Here is a 15,855-nt window from a genome sequence, read left to right on the forward strand (position 1 = left end):
AAACTGCAGAACTGGACTCCAGTGATAAAGCATTTTTCTTAGGGGTTCCTGGGTGGTTTAGTCGGTTAAGCATCTGACTCTTGATTTTCGCTCAGGTCATGACCTCAGGGTCCTGGGATCGAGCCCTGCATCGGGCTCCCTGCTCAGCAGGAAGCCTGCTTCTCCCTCTCCCACGCCCCCTGCTTGTGTTGCCTCTCTCACTGTGTCTCTCTCTGTCAAATAAATAAATAAAATTTTAAAAAAAGTTTAAATGTTTACAAAAAATAAAAAGCATCTTTCTTAAATAAAAATAATTTGAAAGCAAGTATAACCTAACACTTTAGAATTATGATGGAAGAACTTGCCACTGCATCTCCTTACCAAGCCATATGTCAGCTCGTGGCCCTCAAACTGATATCCCTCCAGCGCTGAGCACTCCTCTGAACTAAAGGCGACCTACTCTGAAAATCTCCAGGAGGCTGTGGGAAGCCGGGTAGCCAGTGGTAAAGCAAGTGCACCCCGGGGCCCCGCCTCTGATCCACCTTGTACCAGCTGTCGGACCACCAACAGATGACATTATCACTCCAGGCCTCAGCTGCCTCATCTGCCGTAGTCATAATGAAGGAAGTGACCATGTAGTGAGGGTTAACTGGTCTAAGACACGGAAAGAGCTCAGAAGGGCACCAGGCACAAAGTAATTGTATACATTCATTATTATCTCTATCTCAGAAGTTGCTGTCCCACGGACAGAATTCAGGGGTTTCATAGCAAACGAGGTGGACGGGAAAATCCACATTCAAATCTTAACCCTGTAGTGTCCAGGACTGCTGTGATCCCTAACACACAGCCCACTTCTCTTTCACGAGCCTCCCGAGCCTCCTGACACTTGTGGATTGACTGTTTATTCTCCAGATCCATGCCCTTTTAAACCTAAAGCCGATTAGAAGCCTTTCAATGGCTCATGGTTTCCCCCTTCTTTTAGGAAGCTTCCCCTCCCGCCCCTCCCCTACCCCCCTGAGCACTTCCTTCCTAAATAGCATCCCTACCAAACGGTCTCTTCTGGTCGTTGGACGTTTTGCTCCTTTCTCACCTCAGTACTCTTGAACTTACTGCCTTGAAATCTTTTCCTCTAGATTCTCAGGCAGTTCATGCATTCTCCTGTCAATGTTGGCTCAAAATATCACCTCACCAGCAACGTTTTCTGGCTCTCAGTTATTTTAAGGAGACCTTGCCCCAAAACCACCCAAGTTACTTTATCTTCATTAAGTATTTATTATACTTTCGCTTTATTTAGTTCTTTTTCTGACTTCTGGGTTCGATGCCAGCCCACCGTTACTAATATTCACGTCTTCTTTTTAGGTGCCTTAGTGCAGTATTTTAGGTTTCTTCATTTGGGTCATGTACATTCTCTTAAAATTTATCCTTATTGTTTTGGTTCTGTAACTGAACCCAAGTCCATCTGCCTGACGTGCAGCAAAGCCAATCACTGAGACACCAGGTGTGCAGCAAGGAAAGGGTTTATTCAAGAGGCAGCCAGATGAGGAGACAAGGAGGTGGGAGGGAGCTTCAAACCCGCCTTCCGGAAGGGGGAGAGAACAAGTTTTTTATAATCAAAGGAGTTGAGGCTACATGCATATTGATGAAGAGAGTGGGGGAGCATGACTTTTCATGAGTAAAGACGGAGTGTGCATAATGAGCAAACCTATATGTAACATACATCCCATATTCATTTGGGGGTAAAGACAACACCAGAACAAAGCAAAACCCAGCCCCTGATGTCAGGACGAGGGGAAGCAATTTAGGGCAGCTGGTATAAGCTGGATGGGGTCTTGGGCTCATTTTCTTGATTAAGAAATGCAGGGCCTTCCTTGTTCATGGGCTGGGACTGTATCAGTTGACCTTGAGTCCAGGCTTCCGCAGAGACAGCTAGTGGGTTTGTTGGGTCTGAAAAGGCCCAATAGTTTATTGGGAAAACAGTTGTCTAAAAAACAAAATTAAAATATTCTGCTAGTCTTTTTTAAAGATTTTATTTATAATTTTCTGCTAGTTTTAACTTCATTAACTCTTGGGGCGCTGTTTCAGTTTTGCTGTGATTAAGATACAGTTTTACATATACTTTCTAACCTACTAACGCCATCAAATAGATACCAGTGTTTGAGGAGCAGATTTATAAAATTGGAAAGATGCTGCCAATGTAATGTTGAATTAAATAGTTCACAAGATGCTTTCTAGATCTGCACTGTTCAATAGGGTAACCGCTAGCCACGTGCCTCTGCACATTTTTTTGCCTTTATTTTTTTAATTTAAATTCAATTAATTAACATATAGTGTATTATTAGTTTCAGAGGTAGAGTTTAGCGATTCCTCATTTGCATATAACACCAAGTGCTCGTTACATTAAGTGCCCTCCTTAATGCCCATCCCCCAGCCACACCCCCCCACTTCCCCCTCCAACAACCCTCAGTTTGTTTCCCATAGTGACTGTATACAATTAAAGTAAAATTACGGGGCATCTGGGTGGCGCATTTGGTGAAGCGTCCAACACTCTTGGTTTCAGCTCAGGTCCTGATCTCAGTGTCGTGAGATCAGGCCCCACGTTGGGGCTCTGTGCTTGGTGCAGACTCTGCTTGAGATTCTTTCTCCATTTCCCTCTGCCCCTCCCACTTGTGTTCCCTCTCTCAAATAAATAAAGCTTTAAAAATTAAAATAAATTAAAAATGCAGTTCCTCTTGTCACACTAGCCATTATTTGTCCTACTCAGTAGTCAGCTGTGGCTTGTGGCTATTAGCACCAGTAAAGAGTATTTCCAGCAACACAGAAATTTCTGTTGGATAGTATTGACCTAGAATATGAACTTATTTAAAAATAAAGTATATATGTCACAGATATCTTCGTGTGTGGGTATGGGTATACATCAATTAAAGGTTTTCCATCTATTACATAATATAGATTTTTTAACTTTTATAGAATGTAAATTTTTTTTTTAGTTTTTTTTTAAGAATTTATTTATTTATTTGAAAGAGAGAATGAGATAGAGAGCATGAGAGGGGGGAGGGTCAGAGGGAGAAGCAGACTCCCCGCTGAGCAGGGAGCCCGATGCGGGACTCGATCCCAGGACTCTAGGATCATGACCTGAGCCGAAGGCAGTTGCTTAACCAACTGAGCCACCCAGGCACCCTAGAATGTAACTTTATTAACTGGGTATGAAATTTTAGCATATTTAAAATTACCACACTCCTTGTAGAAGTCCCTATTTGACCAGATATTTTACTTTTTAAAATATCTGCTTCAGGGGCACCGGGCTAGCTCAGTCAGTAGAGATGTGACTCTTGATCTTGGGGTCATGAGTTTGAGGTCACATTGGGTGTGGAGCCTAGTTTAAAAAAATAAAATGTTTTTTAAAAATAATAAAATATCTGCTTCATAATATCTGTTTATTTTAAAAATTCTTCATCATATGGTCCAGCAATTCACTTCTGGATATATAACCCAAAGAATTGAAAACAGAGATTGAAACAGATATTTGTACCCCCAGGTTTATAGCATCATTATTCACAATAGCCCAAAGATGGAAGCAACCTAAGTGTCCACCAATGAATAAATGAATAAAGCAAATGTGGTATATGCATATAATGGAATATTATTCAGCCATAGAAAGGAAGACAAATTTGACACACACTATAAGATGGATAAGCCTTGAAGGCATAATGCTATGGGAAAAAAAGTCAGACACAAGGTCAAATATTGTATGATTCTATTTATATGAGATACCTAGAATAGTCAAATTCATAGAGAAAGAAAGTAGAATGGTGGTTACCACAGGTTGAGGTGAAGGGAGATGGGAAGTTATTGTTTTGCAGTATAGAGTTTTAGTTTTGCAAGGGGAAAACAATTATGGAGTTGGATGGTGGTGCTGGTTGAAAAACATACATGTAATTAATGCCATGGAACTGTACATTGGTTGTGATAGTACATTTTATGTTCTATTTATTTTACTACAATTACACTTAATTATTAAAAAAGAAAATACTGCCTAAAGAATGCAGCCCCTGGGGGGGTCTCCAGAAAGTCACTTAAGATTATTTATAAAACAAGCAAGTCAAGGAATAGGTCACTTAGAAATGACAAATACAGGGGCACCTAGGTGGCTCAGTCATTAAGCGTCTGCCTTTGGCTCAGGTCATGATCCCAGGGTCCTGGGATCGAGTCCCGCGTCGGGCTCCTTGGTCAGCAGAGAGTCTGCTTCTCCCTCTGTCTGCCGCTCCCTCTCTTTGTGCACTCTCCCTCTCTCTCTCTGTCAAATAAATAAATAAAATCTTCTTTTAAAAAAAAAGAAAAAGTTCTAGAAACGGACAGTGGTCACACTTTCTCAACAGTGTGAATGTACTTAATGCTCTCAATTGTACACTTAAAAATCATTAAAATGGCAACAGATTTTATGTTATGTCTATTTTACCAAATATTTAAAAATCCTTTTTCTTCTTAGGAAAATTGGCAGTGTGTTAACTTTTTTTTCACATGATAGTACATGCTACATATAGAAGAGAACTCTTTAGAAAATGTAGTTCCTAAAAATAAAATTACCATATGACCCAGTAATTCTACTACTGAGCATTTACCCAAAGAATAGGAAAACACTAACTTGAAAAGATATAGACACCCCTATGTTTATCGCACCATTACTTAAAACAGCCAAATTATGGAAGCATTCCAAGTGTCCATCCATTGATGAATGGATAAAGTATATATATGATAGAATATATATATTCCATATATATAGGTGAAATATATAATAAATATAAATAAAGACTATATATAATGGAATAATATATATAACGGAATATTACTCAGCCATAAAAAAGAATGACATCTTGCCGTTTGCAACAACATGGATGGATCTAGAGAGTATCATGCTAGGTGAAATAAATCAAGGGGTGCCTGGCTGGCTCAGTCAGTAGAACATGTAACTCTGATCTTGGGGTTGTGAGTTTGAGCCCCATGTTGGGGGTAGAGATTACTAAAAAATAAAAATAAAAACTTTTTAAAGAGAGGGGGCACCTGGGTGGCTCAGTCGGTTAAACAGCCGACTTGGTTTCAGCTCAAGTCATGATCTCATGGGTCGTGGGATTGAGCCCCGTGTCAGGCTCTGAGCTCAGCAGGGAGTCTGCTTGAAAGACTCTCTTCCTCTGTGCCCCGCCCCCGACTCAAGTCTGTATATGAGAGCATGGGAGAGCACTCTCTCTCTATCTCTCAAATAAATAAATCTTTTTAACAAACTTTTTAAAAAGCCACATGTTAAAATATACCAGTCAGAGAAAGACAAATACCATTTGATTTCACTCATATGTGGAATTTAAGAAAGAAAACAAATGAACAAAGGAAAAAGGAGAAACAAAAAACCAGACTCTTAGCTACAGAGAATAGACTGACGGTTACCAGAAGGGAGGTGGAGGGAATGGGGGAGATAGGTGAGGAGGATTATGAGTACTTACCATGATGAGCACTGAATAGTGTATAGAATTGTTGAAACCCTGTATTGTACACCTGACACTAATATAACACTGTATGTTAACCATACTGGAATTAAGATAAAAAATAATAAATCATTGGCCATCAGCAAATGATTCAACCTCCAGCCCCTCCCCACTTCCTGGAGTTCAGGGAGGAAGAACTCTAATTTCTCCAATCACTGGAAATTCCAAAGGTTTGAGAAGCTCTGTGCCAGCAATGGGGATGAAGACCAAATAAATGCTTCTTACTGAAAAGCACAATTACTATGATGACTGAAAAATGCTATCGATAAGTTTATTTTCATTGTCCTCAAGATCTGCTGAACTCTGGATCTACGACCAGTCAGTAGGGCTGTGTGGTGCCATATGTATCTGTCTCTGGCTCCTGAAGTTCTGTTTACCATCTCCAGCAGGCTCGGCTTCTGGAAAAGCTGAAGGTATGTTTAGAATGACATAGTCCCAAGATGAGTGAGAAAGATTTAGAGCCCAGGCTGAAGACATAAAATGTACTGAATGTCTCTCTGGCCACCCTGCATTTGCACTGGAGAAATAAGACAGCCGAGAGTGAGACTGGTGTCATTTTGTGTAGTTTCTATGCCTACGGGGGATTGGAAGAAGCCAGTTTATACGTTCAAACATGAAAGTAAACTCAGCTCCCGCCTTTCTAGCCCAACATGGAACTTACTATCTCCTGGGACAGCCATGCACTAGGCGGCCCCTGGCAGAACACACCTAAGGACTGATTCTTCCATTAAGTCAACCATACCTTCCACAAAATTTACCAATTGTTTACTATGTACCAGGCACTGAGAAGACATCAGTGACCAAAATGCACATTCTACTGGGGTATCTGGACTCCGGCTGGAAAAATGGCCAGTGGAATTCCTTGGGGGGGGGGGGCCTGACTTGGGAAGAGCCTCCAGAGACTATAACCAATCCCCTTACTCCATGGAACCTGATAAGACACTTGAGTAGGAATATCTTCTACTTCCCAAGAGATAGTTGGACTTGACTCCACCACGTGGAAGGACTGGACAGTCAGGAGCCTCTGCTTGTGAGCCAAAATGAGAACAACAGGGTGATTACCTTGAACTCTCTCATCCCAGAGATCCTGTTCCTGGTCTTGTCTCTGTTCTGAGTCTTGATCATCAGGTTCTCTTTTTCTCTGGACATGGAATCTGGATCTCCGATTTTGAAACCAAATCTAAGGTAAAACATTGAGAATTAGTTAAAACAAGTGATGCCATGAAAACTTCACCATTGCTTTTTTCATAAGGCAGAAGGAAGAGTAAGATGATTTGTTTTAGGCTTAATTTCAAAATCACTGACATTCCATATGACATCTAGGAAAGTCTGTTGGGTCTGGAGATAAAGCCCAAAATTCTGAACCACACACCTAGTACCTTCATGATGGGTTTCATTCCCTCAACTCCCCATGACCCCCTCATTACCACTGCTGGGTTTCCCCTAACGTGCCTAGACTGAAGCTCTTCCCTCTGCCTGGAATTCCTTTCCCATCTTTTTTCCTTCCTCTCAAAAATGCCTATTTTTCTTCCATGACCCAGGAGAGTATATCTGTCTAGGAAAATATTTTTCATCCCACAATACATAATTGATTGCTACCCCTAGCCTCTGCTGATAAAATACACACATTTATGCACATTAGACACGTTAAATATATGCATACATAATTTATAATAATAACTTTAGAAAAACACAGATTTATATATTACACACACACACACACGTTCATATTCCACAGCTGCTACTTTTGGTCTTCACAGAGGAGGAGAATAAAGCACAGGTCTAGAGTTCAAAAACCAGGCTTTGGAAAAGTCACATTATGTCACTGAAACTTTCACATCCTTCCTGAAGGTATAGACCACTCTGCAGATGAATGCTGGTTTTGGAAGACCTGCACATATGTAGCCCTGTATACGGCGTCTACACCCAAATCATAAATCCCTTTCTCCATCTGCCATGCTTGTGATATCTACAAGAATCAGTCCCCTGTTGACAAAGTTATTCAGAGATTTCTCATTATCTCTGCACCTATATCCATATCTTTATCTTAAGGAAAAATATATTCAGCTTTGAATTCTAGGGAGAAACTAGCCCAAGGAATATGGAATGGCTATACTAGGACATAATTCGCTTTGCATTTCACCACTAGCTTCTGTTTTCTTCTCTCTCAATTCACACTCTTTTAGAATCACACCAAACCTTTTACTCAAAAGTCAGTCTGCCGCTCATACCCATCTTCTCTATAAAATCTCCCAGCCTCTTCACTGGGACCCATTCTCTCCTCCCCAGAGCTCTGCAGTCTTTGGAAGCTGCCTCTTAGATATCCAGTCTTAGGTATCTCAGACAGACACCTCCAGCCCTGGGGGAACTCCTTGTATTCTTCCGGAACCCAATCCCCCTGCTGGATAATGCCAATACCGGGGGTCCGATATTGGACCAGCCATCCAAGCTAAACCCGCCATATCCTCCCCTGTCTATTTGATCTCCTTCCCTCTCCATGCCGTCGTTGTCCTCCACACCCCATCTGTGCATATGCTGTCAATCTATGTGCATGCTGTCTCGTAAACGCTCATTTCCACGTTTCAGCCTCCTTGACTTTCCACTGATTGTCAAACTTATTTCCTGTCTCCATCGTTAAATCCATTCTTCACTCTGGGGGAAGAGGAGCTATTTCAAACTGTAACCATAGCATGCTTTCTCCTCTGCCTCAATTCTTCAAGCATGTCTCTACCACCCAAAGGATAAAATATAAACTCTTCTAGCAAGCATTTTCCATTTTCCAAGTGTGTAATCCACTTCAAGACCTCTGAGCTCGGCTCAGCATATAGGGATTAATGAGATGGGCCCCATTTCACAGCTCTCAGGATAATGAATGATTTTACATTTGGGGTTTGTGTCCACCATCTTAACTGGCTACAAACAGCTGGTTCAGACTTGAAGCCTCCTTAAGTATCTTTATGACACCTTGGTTCACCAGCCCGTAGACAAATTTACAATTTTCTGGAAGCCACAGGACTGCTCTTAGAGATCCAGTCTGCCACAAATGCCACCCTTATTAACCCCCACTATTCTGGTCTTCCCCCGGGGAATTTCCCCCTACTTTGCAAGCCTCGGATCAACTTTTCCTCTGTCAAACTATTTCTGACCAGACACATCGGCTTCCCTGTTGATAAACACATTTGTTCACTCATATTTGTCTAGAAGGTAAATTTGTGTGATTTAATCACACCATCGAAATTTGTCAGTTTATTTGCCCATCTCCCTTATTATTTTCCAAGATTCTGTTCTTTATGAATATCTCACTAGGTAGGACTGTTCCTAGCACACTGTAGGCGCTTGGTATGAATGCAACATGAAAGACACAGAAGGAGAAAGGAAGAGAAGAGAGAGAAAGGAGCATCAGACCCACTGATGTGCATCCGTTCCCTGATTACTGGAAGGAGCACTGGTTTAAATACACACCTGGAGTACACCGCTCTGACAGCATGATATTCCATCAGGATCCTACATTTCTGGAACGCCTGGGTGGCTCGGTAGGTTAAGCTTCTGCCTTCGGCTTAGGTCATGATCCCAGGGGCCTGGGATCGAGCCCCACATCAGGCTCTTTGGTCAGCAGGGAGCCTGCTTCTCCCTCTGCACTGTTGCTCCCCCTGCTTCTGCACTCTCCCAAATAAAATCTTTTTTTTACAAAAGGACCCTACATTTCTGATCTACATGTTAAATCTCTGAAGTAGACAAAATAATTTCAAACCCATGGGATAATTAGAAAGGTTGAAAAATACAATAGATATAAAGACTTTAGCCAAATGTCTGGCTTGTATTCAATGTAATCTTCCTTCCTTCCTTCCTTCCTTCAACAAATTCTTATTGTCATGTGCCAGGCGCTGTTCAGAAAACAAACAGGAAACAATCCCAACGGGCCCCTTCCTCACCGCCCTCCGAATCCCACTGTAGCCATTGCCACAACCATGATGCCGAAGCTGAAGAAGCAGAATCAGAAGCAGCAGCCCTCACTGCCAGAGCAGGAGGGAAGAAACGAGATGAGAAGGATGGAGTCCCATTGGACCACGTAGCCTCCTGGCCAGTGGAAAGCCTGATGACCCCAAGTCAGCTCTTTACAGAGGTCCTCCAGAATCAAGGGGACTAATGATTCTACCACTGCTGAGTCTCCCACCTCCTCCCCTGGGCAAAGGCCCAAATCAGGGAGGCCAAGGCCCCTGGTGTGGCCCAAATGGTTGTGGTTGGTAGGGGTGACTGAGGCTGAATCTCCTTTTCCCAGACCAGACCATGGGGGTCCCTCCAGGGGAGGCTTTCACAAAAAGCAGAGAATCTCTCGAAGGCTCAAAAGCTGGTCTCTTATCAAGAATATCTCCCTGGGGCACCTCGGTGGCTCAGTTGTTAAGCGTCTGCCTTCGGCTCAGGTCATGATCCCAGGGTCCTGGGATCAAGCCCCGCATCGGGCTCCCTGCTCAGCTGGAAGCCTGCTTCTCCCTCTCCCACTCCCCCTGCTTGTGTTCCCTCTCTCACTGTGTCTCTCTCTCTGTCAAATAAATAAATAAAATCTTAAAAAAAAAAAAAAAAAGAATATCTCCCTGCCCAAGGATGGACTCCAGGTTATGGAAGACAAATCCAACTGCCTTATATGCTGACACGTAGCCAAAAAGGGCCACTGTTGATATGAGGACCTCTGTGCCTTCTACCAGTCAGGCATCAACGGACCTCCTCTGTGAGACTGCCTTCCCATCCAGGCTGGGAAGAGCCCTCCATGACCTGAAGGCCATATATTTCCCTGTGGTCCTGTGATGGCTACAGTGAGGCTGTTCCCCCCACCATCCTCTGTCAGTGACACCCACCTGCATCTGCCGCCTCCCCCATTTGGGGTTCAGAGTTGTTTCTACAGTAAGGGATTCTCTAGTATCTTCTATGCTTTTTTCAAGCCCAGCTAGTATCTTTATAATTATTGTTTTAAATTCTCGTTCAGACAACTTACTTATATCCATATTGATTAAATCCCTGGCTGTGAGTACTACCTCCTGTTCTTTCTTGTGGGATGAATTTCTCCTCATCATTTTGTCCAGAAAAGAAGAAAGAAAAAGGAAAAACAACAAAAACAACTACCTTCCAAAAGGTGGTTGCTTTCCTACTTGTAGAGTTGTCAATATTTGTTTCCTCAGAACTCTGATTTCTCAGGTATTCAGAATGATTTGATAACTATCAAGTTGTATTTGAGGGATGAGACAAACTTAGGGCCCCCTGACTCCTTTACCATCTTGACTCCTCCCTTGGGGTCCAGAGTTGTTTCATCAGTGGTGCAGTGTGCACCCCTTCTGATCCAGCCTCCAGACTCGCTTTCAGGACCCCATGTTTGCTCCCTTCATCTGCCTCCTGGGTCCTCTTCCGCCTCGCCAACTGACTGCTGAACAGGTAACCTCTTTTGTGTTGTTGCTTGTGCACCTATCCCCAGTACTACCCTCAATTCCTAAGAGCCCTGGAGCAGTTTCCTACCATTCCCTTCTTCTAGCTGCTTGTTTTGAGTCCTTTTTATGTGACACCTCAGTGTTGCCAGCTCCTCTGTGGTACTCACCAGGTCATCTGACCTGGGCTCAAGTTTGAATGACACTAGTGGAGTTTCCCCCCGAAAGGCCACTCTCCTTGCCCTTGCATTTTGTGGTTTCTGTGTCAGTAGTGGTGATCCCCACTACTCTGGTCTGTGATTGCTGTGCCTATGAAACTGTGCATCCCTTTGTAGCCTTTCCCAATGTGGGCGGCATCTTCGTGACTTCCTAATGCTAGAGTTTTTTTTCTGCCAAAAATGAGTGAGGCTCTTGGTGCCCTCTAGACTTTCCACACCTCCCAACATGGGAGAGTTCTGGAACTTTCCAGAAGACTGCCTCCCTGGTCCTCCCCATTTTTCTACTGGTATCGTTTCTTCCGTGTTTGATGCAAGCCTTTGAGGTGTTCACTAAAGGCTCTGGTGGGCTACCCTATCTCCTCTCCAGCCCACTTTCGTTAAACTATGTCACTGGGTGAGGCCACTAGCCCTTTTGTCTGAATTCTGTGACTCTCCGCCCAGCTGACCTTTGGGTGGAACCTGGATAATACTGTTGCCTTCTTCCAACCTTCTGCTGCATCCCTTGCATCTTCATTGGTTGCTTTCTGTGAAAATGGCAGCGGACAGGTTCAGTTTTGAACTGGTCCTGAGGAAATGGGCTCAGGCAAGAGGGATGAGAGCCACAGGAGAACTGAGAGTGATTTTTTTGTAAAAATTTTTAATATTACTAATAAATGCAGTGAACAGATGAAAAAAAAAGACAAAAAATAAAACATTGATTACAACAAAAAAGAACTAAAGGGGGTGAGAGCTGGCTGTCGGGGAACCTGGGTTAGAACCTACCAGATGAAGAGAACAGCTTGTGGAAAGATCCTGGAGTGGGAATGTGCCTGTCATGTCCACATGGCTCCCCGTCCCATACATCTCCATCCCTAGGAGATGGAGCAGTCGAATTCTTCAACACTTACTTGGACTCTTGACTCTGGAATGCCAATTTCTTTAGCAAGTTGCTCCCTGGTATCAATGCCAGGATAAGGGTTGTTCATAAATGCCCCGATGAGGGTGTGTAATTGTGAAGAAGTATAGCTGGTACGACACCGTCTGTCTTCTCTACCTGTCACAGATGTAAGACTGAGGGTCAAGGAACATTTCAGAGGTCAGTTTACATATTCAAACAAGGAACCCAAACACGTCCCACCCTGTCTCCCATCTAATTTGGAACCTGTTTCCTCTCCTTAAGAGGGCCTTGCCCCAGCTTATTCCAGGCAGAAGGTTCTAGAGGAGATGTAGTATATGGTTAGGTTAGAACGTAAGCAGAGGAGAGTCTCAGAAGGTCCATGAACCAGGGCGCCTGGGTGGCTCAGTCGGTTAAGCATCTGACTTTGGCTCAGGTCATGACCCCGGAGACTCGGGATCAAGCCCCATATCAGGCTCCCTGCTCATCAGGGAGTCTGCTTCTCCCTCTGGCCCTCACCCCACTCTCATGCTCTCTCTCTCTCTCTCCCTTCCTCTCTCTCAAATAAATAAACAACATCTTAAAAAGAAGAAGAAGAAGAAGATCCATGAATCATGCAGGGAAGAATATCCAGGTTCCATGCTGAACCCTGAACCAGAAGACCCTGATCAGGAGGTCCAGGGAGAGAACATTCTTTTCCCACTCAGAGTAGTAGTTAGCGCCAGTGTGGAGAGGCACTGGTTACCCAAGAGCCTCTGCTGGGGAATACGACTGGAGCAGACTATTTACTTTGAATCTCCTCTTCAGAGTGATCTTGGTCTTGACTTGATTCTAAGTCCTCATCGGGTTCTGATTTTTTCTGGCACTGGTGCCTAGCTCTTCGATTCTGAAACCAAATCTTAAGTGAGAAAAGAAAATGAGAGAATTAAGTATGTTTATGTCATCTCAACCTCATCACTGCCTGTCTTCAGTGTGTGTGTGATTCTTATTAGATCAAAGCTCAGGATTGTTACTGATACCTGTCACATCTGACTAAGTCTTAGGTCAAGGATTGGCATTTAGCATCTTCACAATCTGGTCCCAACATGACTATATTAATGTTTTTAAGTTAATAAATAGATACTGCGGTTACGCATTTAACAACCAGCTCAAGCATTTCCTCTTCTCTGAAGGAGTACCTACACACTTCCTTCCTCTTTGATCCTCAGTACCCACATTTGTGAGGTGAGACAAAGAGCAACATCCTTGTGAGTTCATTCTGGGTGTCAATCAAGATACTCCAGGGCAACCCTCTCTGGTCCCCTCCCTCTTCAGGAGCTTTGTACTATTGCTCAATAAACTTTACTATCCCTCAATAAACTTTGCTTTAAGTTTATTTAAAAAGTCCACACAAAGCCCTTAGCAGACTGGCTCATAACATGTGCTTGATCAACAGTTTCCTCTCCTCCTGTTCTAATTCTAGTCTTGGAGATATAGAATTTGTAATTTACCTGGATTCTGGACTCATCAGTGTTGATTTCTAAAGCAAGTCTTTGTTTGGTAGCATAACCTGGGTAAGGATTTTGGTCAAATGCCTTGATGAGGATTTTCAATTGATCTTCTGTGAATTTGGTGCGGCTGCGTCTCTGATTCATTGTTATGGTCTCTTTGGAAAGATTAGGAAAGAAGAAGCATTTAATAGGCCAGCTTAAACATTTCAAACTTCAGGCTCAGGCTAGTGTCTGATTTCCTCTTTTCATTTGGAATCCACCAGAACCCAATAGGAAAGAACTCTGCCACAGTTATAAAGCCCTTAAACACACAAGTGTGTTCTGTGTTTTGTTTTCTTTTTAAGATTTTATGTATTTATTTGAGAGAGAGAGAGAGCACAAGCAGGGGGAGCAGCTGAGAGAGAGGGAGAAGCAGGCTCCCCGCTGAGCAGGGAGCCGAACATGGGGCTCAATCCCAGGACCCTGGGATCATGACCTGAGCTGAAGGCAGATGCCCAACCGACTGAGCCACCCAGGTGCCCCACATTATGTGATTTTAGATATGGGACACCACCTTAAAATAGCCAAATCCGGAAAGTCTGGACATTTGTTTGGAACATATGATTTTGTAACAAAATTAGACTTAGTGAACTGAGATGAGAAGAAAATTTACTAGGGTTGCTAGAGGTTCAGTTGGAAGCACAACAGCTGTATTCATAAGAGAGGAGACTTTAGGGGCGCCTGGGTCTCAGTCGTTAAGCGTCTGCCTTCAACTCAGGTTATGATCCCAGGGTCCTGGGATCGAGCCCCACATGGGGCTCCCTGCTCAGCAGGAAGCCCGTTTCTCCCTCTCCCACTTCCCCTGCTTGTGTTCCCTCTCTTGCTGTCTCTCTGTCAAAAAATAAATAAAATCTTAAAAAAAAAATAGAGGAGACGTTAATGTACTGAGTTGCTTTGATTGGCACCTCATAGGAAAGAGCAAGTTGAATCTTTCTGTCTCTGATACAGTTTTGCAATATTTCTGAGGTCACTCTCAAGAAAGTCTAACTCCACATTTATGCAAAAAGAAAATCCAGTGAAAACTCTTAACTATGGCTACTCATTACATTCCTTAAGCAAAAGAATTCATTTGGATTCCCAGTCTATAAAGATGCTTTTCTCTTTGATCCCTGAATGTCCCTCCTAAAAGCCTAAATCTTCAATTGCATGCCAGTCTACTACCTCCTGGTCTATTATACTTCACTGAAAGTTGAAGGTTAACTTTATGTATGTATTTTTATTTACTTTATATTTTATTTTTTTATTTTTATTTTTTTATTATATTATGTTAATCACCATACAGTACATCATTAGTTTTTGACAGAGTGATCTGTGATTCATTGTTTGTATATAACACCCAGTGCTCATTACCACACGTGCCCTCCTTAATACCCATCTCCCAGCTATTTACTTATTTTTTAGATTTTGAATTTTTTTTAAAGTAATGTCTACACCCAACATGGGGGTTGAACTCACAACACTGATATCAGAGTCACCTGCTCTACCCCACTGAGCCAGCCAGTCACCCTGAAAGGGGAAAGTTAACTTTACTGTCACCCACGATTCCTCTTAAATCATACCATGTTGATCAGGCCCTTACATATATCTTTTTTTTTAATGATTTTTTTAAAGATTTTATTTATTTATTTATTTGAGAGAGAGAAGGAGAGAGAGAGAGAGCATGAGAGGGGGGAGGGTCAGAGGGAGAAGCAGACTCCCCGCTGAGCAGGGAGCCCGATGCCGGACTCGATCCCAGGACTCCAGGATCATGACCTGAGCTGAAGGCAGTCGCTTAGCCAACTGAGCCACCCAGGCACCCATATATCTTTTTTTTTTTTTAAAGATCTTATTTATTTGACAGAGCACAAGTGGAGGGAGAAGCAGGCTCCCTGCTGAGCAAGGAGCCCGATGGGGGGCTCAATTCCATGACCCTGGGATCATGACCCAGGCCAAAGGCAGCCGCTTAACCGACTGAGCCACCCAGGCATCCCAGGCCTTACCTATATCTTTGACATCATCACCTAGTGACCTACTTGGCCTTATACCCTGAAACAGGTGTGTCCTCCAGCCACCACACCTAACTCCTTTCTGTCCCCCAACCAGGCCAACTTCCTCCTATTTCAAGCTTGGTACTTGTTCTTCTCTTCCTGTGATGTTCTTTCCACGGTGATGGACTAACTTGCACCTTTACGACAGGTTCCAGCTTGAGCATTATCTTCTCAGAGTCCTTCCCTGACTCTCCAGTCTAAGGACCGTGCTCCATGCTCCAAATAGTCTGCGACAGAATTTTTTTTTTTTAAGATTTTTATTTATTTATTTGAGAGCTCG

At 43.1% G+C, this 15,855-nt stretch overlaps 2 pseudogenes; one reads left to right on the forward strand and one right to left on the reverse strand.

Annotated features, from left to right (window-relative positions):
- Positions 1-1,604: 1,604 nt before the first annotated feature.
- Positions 1,605-13,653, reverse strand: LOC113935754 (annotated as a pseudogene).
- Positions 9,440-10,243, forward strand: LOC113935755 (annotated as a pseudogene).
- Positions 13,654-15,855: the final 2,202 nt, after the last annotated feature.

The sequence above is a fragment of the Zalophus californianus genome, chromosome 17, assembly GCF_009762305.2.
Source record: "Zalophus californianus isolate mZalCal1 chromosome 17, mZalCal1.pri.v2, whole genome shotgun sequence".
NCBI lineage: Eukaryota > Metazoa > Chordata > Mammalia > Carnivora > Otariidae > Zalophus > Zalophus californianus.